This window comes from Nipponia nippon, unplaced genomic scaffold (assembly GCF_047370975.1).
Source record: "Nipponia nippon isolate SJK-2023a ecotype South Korea unplaced genomic scaffold, ASM4737097v1 scaffold_22, whole genome shotgun sequence".
Taxonomy (NCBI): Eukaryota; Metazoa; Chordata; class Aves; order Pelecaniformes; family Threskiornithidae; genus Nipponia; species Nipponia nippon.
This window is the reverse complement of record NW_028262339.1, coordinates 8458036-8462954: the sequence shown is the minus strand read 5'-3', so window position 1 is coordinate 8462954 and position 4919 is coordinate 8458036. Positions and strand designations below refer to the sequence as shown.

Below are 4919 nucleotides of genomic sequence, written 5' to 3'. Positions count from 1 at the left end.
AGTCATGGGGTGGAGTGTGACGGATGCGCTCGACCCCTTGACCAGACTGGTGGTGGTTTGGTGCAGGCTCCGGAAGAGGTAAAGACCTGAGCCGTAGCCAGGCCGTGAACTCCTCTAGTTTCAATCTGTTCTCTGAAAACCCACAAAGGAGCAGAGCGACACAGTGAGCATCAATGCATATGAGCTTGGAACACTGATCATGCAATTAACACATGAATAGCAGGTGGCTTTTCCAAGACTCATTTATCAAGGAACAAAGAAAGTTGTGGGTACAAGGAGTCTCCTGCATACCTTTTCTATGGCATGTAATTTGACTACAAGCCAACCACTTTATTCCATAAATATGACAGCCGAGGTGAGTCTTCTTTGAGCTCTCCCTGCTAGGCAGCGTGGCTGCATGGCAGTGATCTCCCCTTGATCTGGGACACCTCTCGAGGCAGAGACCTTTTACCAACGACAGATCTTTGGTAAGCGACTGATATTGCGCGTAACCTTGTAGTATGGTAACTTTGATTTTTGTCTTGGTAACTTTGACTGCATGCTGAATTGATGCTAATGAAACATTACATAAACTTTGCATGTACAATCCCTTAGACATAAACCGTTGACCAAGTCTGAGACTAAGATTGGACCTAGCCGCACCTAAGCTCCATCAGGAGTTTAGAAAGCAAGGGGGTCTACTCTGAACCTCGTGACTCAACGGGAGGGTCTTCCTTACTCTTTGCATCTCCGGTCTCTCTGTGAATCATTCTAACTCGAGTGTAACTCAGTTTTCCTTTGTATGATTCTTCCATGCAGTAATTAATAGAGTGAACCTTGCCATTGAACTTTGTTAAGTCGCACTTTTGCAATATCATATTAAAACCACTTTTGCTAATACCTTTGTCAGTGATTCCTTAAGCATTCTAAATCACCCATTCGCAACAAATTGGCGTAGTTGGTAGGATGGCAAGTAGTATCACTGATTACTTATGGAAGCATGGAATAAGTCTGAGTCCCAAATTCTCAGAAGAATGGGCTCGTGATAATTGGCATGATGATTGGGAAGCTGTGGAAGAACAGTTAAAGGTGGCCGGAAGGCACATAAAGGATGGAAAAGGGAAAGGAATTATATGCAAAATGCTAGGCACCTATTTAGAAGCTGCTTATCAGGATAGGAAGAATAACAATAAAAGGGAGCAGGACCTAAAAGAAGAAATAGAAGGCAGAAAGGCTGCTGAATCAATACTGTCTTTGAAAATTGAGCAGCTGCAGAAACAGTTATAGGAAGAAAAGGAGAAAAAACAAAAGTTGGAAGAAAAGGTCGAAATGATGTTTACGCAGGCTCCCCATCCCCCTGACATGGTACAGATTAGAAAACGAATTGCATCCCCTGAAGAATGGGATGGGAACATATGGGGTGACCCTGATGACAGCGAATCGGGGGAGGATGATTCTTTGTTTCCCTCTAATCCCCCTGAATATGAAGCCAGATCCATTATTAAAACAGAACAATCTGAAGGACCTTGGGGTGGTGCTCTGTGATATACCGTACGAGTCACTCCCTGGGATCTGTTAAAATTGGCAAATTTGCAAGAAAAATACAGCAGAAAGCCAGGTGAAACTGAAACAGAGTATTTGTGGTGAGTCTGCCTGAGTGGCAGCGACTGAATAATGCTGAGTGGAGATGAAGCAAACAGCTTTTGGGGTCTGGGAGTTCTTTTAAATTTAGGACCTGACCTGCCGAATGCATCCCATTCTATTACTAGCAGGGTAGCTTATTGGGCTGGGGGAATAGATGCTATGGAACGAGGTGAAGCCTCCGTAATCCCCATAAGATCTCTTAATGAGCTCTCTACAGCTATCACCAAAGCTGCCTGCATACAAGCCATGCATAAACAAGAATCCAATGATATCCCAATATCTGCTACAATTGATTATGCAATGCTAAAACCACTACTTAAAGGAGCCCTGGCAGTTCTTAAACACTACTTAATTGCAAAATGGGATGAAAATAAAAGAGACACAGAACACAATGAGGGATTAGGTGATAATGATCCCTGCATCCATATCCCTACCTGGCCAGAATTAATACATAACATTGTAAACCATGCATGTGAAATGGGGTGGGACAGTCCATTGGCTGAAAAATCAGACCCAAGGCCCCGAACAGGAGAACACTGAGTGTGACCAGTAAACCAGGTGCAACCAGTAAAAACACCCCCACAGGGAACAGGAACTAGACCAAGGGAAAATATGCCTAAAGACCATTGAGCTTCACCTAAAGACCCTTGAGCAGAATCTCGGGAGTGGAGAAATGAACTGTGGAGGAAAGTATTGGCACTAGGCATTCCCAGAGCCGCGATTCAGAGACAGCCTACTGGCATTATCCTGAGTCTAATTCAAGCGTTCCAGAAATGCGATGATGACGAGAGAGCGTACTCCAAATACTCCGGTGCCATTGCCCACTCCAAGAAAGAGCGATAACCCTTTCCTTCCCTTTAGGGATGAATTGCAAAGCATGAGGCCAAAAAACCAAGTAATGCCAGGACAGCAACTGGGCCTGCCTATCCGGCAAGTGGAACCCTATCAATGGATAAATAACAATGGCCCATATATTTTGATTCCAGTTGGTCCTCGACGACAATTGGTAAAATTCCTAATAGATACGGGAGCACAAATTTCTATATTAACACAACAGGATGCTGAGATGCTGGTTGTATGACCTGGACAGCAAAGAGTTAAAATTACCGGAGTGAACGGAGCAAGTGCTATTTGCCAAACCATGAAAGTTAATTTATGGCTCCTGGGCGAAAAGCGCATGTTGTCTATTCGCTTTGCAATCAAAGATCACAATGAAAATATTTTGGGTTTCGATGTTTTGAACGGCCCAACCTGGTGCCTGCTGGATGGCAGTGTGTGGTCCTTTGGTTCAAATATCAATCCTAACCCTGATAAAAATCAGGAAGCTACAGTGTGTGTATGCCGCACAGCCCCTGCACTCCCTGATTCAAAGGTTACTAATGTACCGCAATATCTGATTTCTGCTGCGGCACAAAATGGAATTTCTGAAGCAATAGCAGACTTGGAAAAATGGCACATTATTTCCAGAACCCACTCCCTGTATAATTCACCAATCTGGTCAGTATTTTAGAAGACAATATTTTAGAAGAGTGTCCTCTGTCAATTGTAAGTTTGCCTGTACAGGAGCTCAGAGTGCTGTGTAAGGCAATTGCATGGGTCTGCCCATTAAAATCTCATGTGGTGAGAGCCCATGTTTTTTATGAACAGTACTTCTTATATACATCAGTGGGAGAGATAATGCATCTGGCCATTTCAGGCCAGTCTCCGCACAAATTTTTTCCGATGTGGTTTCCAAATCAGAGTTTTTCCTCTCTACAGTCCCACTGGATTGGAGATCATAGGCAAAATGACACTTTTGTTCTATTTGTAGGGCTGCACAGATTTTCTGCATTATTTGTCTGGTAAAATGGGTCACAGAAACATAGAAACATAGAATGGTTTGGGTTGGAAGGGACCTTAAGGATCATCTAGTTCCAACCCCCCTGCCATGGGCAGGGACATCTTTCACTAGATCAGGTTGCTCAAAGCCCCGTCCAACCTGGCCTTGAACACTTCCAGGGATGGGGCATCCACAACTTCTCTGGACAACCTGTTCCAGTGTCTCACCACCCTCATCGTAAAGAATTTCTTCCTTATGTCCAATCATCTAAATCAACCCTCATTCAGTTTAAAACCATTGCCCCTTGTCCTATCACTACAGGCCTTGTCAAAAAGTGTCTCTCCATCTTTCCACTGGGCAGGAGGAAACCCTATAGGTCAGGTACCTTATTAATCATTCTTCACACAGAGTCTCTTTCTTTAGTAAAGGAAATCAAGATTTTCACTAGGCACCATGGGGGGGTGGCTCTAGAATGTAATAAAAACATTGATATTAACCAAAAAGGTTAATTAAACATTTTTTATAATGGTAACAAAATTTCAAACAAAGTGCTTCTCTAGTTTACACCAGCTATACACAAATATATTTTATACTATAAAATGTTCCACACAATCACACCTAGTCAAGGAAAACTCCACATTAATGTAACAGATACTTTTATTACAGATGAATGACACAAAATACACAAAATTCATTTAATAAGCATGGAAAAAGATATCAGAACAACACTACTGAGAAAAGGTTCCACTGGAAGTCAGGAATTCTAAGCACGTTACAGCTGTCCCTGTAATTCACTTCCTCATCTGAAACAAATAACTTCATAAGCGGTAGAGGTAATAAAAACTGGTTTCTGATGAATTTGTGTCTTGAGATTAAGCTCCTCTGAGATTTAGTAAATGTTAAGTTTATCTAGCAGTGGAGAGTCAATAAAGCCTCTTTCCCTCTATACAGCTGTTTACTTTCACTGAATCTGTAGACACCTAACTACCTCTGAAGCATCTACTTCTCTTCCAAATTTATTTGAAAATGTCCAAAAAACTCAAAGGCTGTTATGGAAGAAAGAAAAAGAGAGAAATCAACATGCAAAACACTATTTCATAAGCTTTGTTCCTTAAGGAAAATGGGCTAAAAAAGGTATTAGTGATGTTTCCTGTTTCTCACTTTTTTTGATAGATTTATTTTATAAACATTTCAAGATGATAACTAACTCCTTGTAAACTTCTATTCTAGCTTTCATAAAAGGATCCTAATAACAGTAGTGCTCTCTTAACAAAGAAATATAATACAGCTACTATCATTTTTTTTTAAATACATGTAATTTAATTACATGAGCTGAAATATGGTGAGGAAATAGAGCCAGTCTCTTACATTTGAGGATTTGACTGTAACACTGCAAAAGGATTCAGATGCAAAATAAATATAAAAATATTTAAGTATATGAGAAAGGTAATGAACAAATCTTATTTGGCAGTGTCTT

General features: G+C 41.2%; 1 pseudogene; it reads left to right on the top strand.

The window, feature by feature from the left end:
• Positions 1–945: 945 nt before the first annotated feature.
• LOC148055477 (uncharacterized) lies at positions 946–2163 on the top strand (annotated as a pseudogene).
• Positions 2164–4919: the final 2756 nt, after the last annotated feature.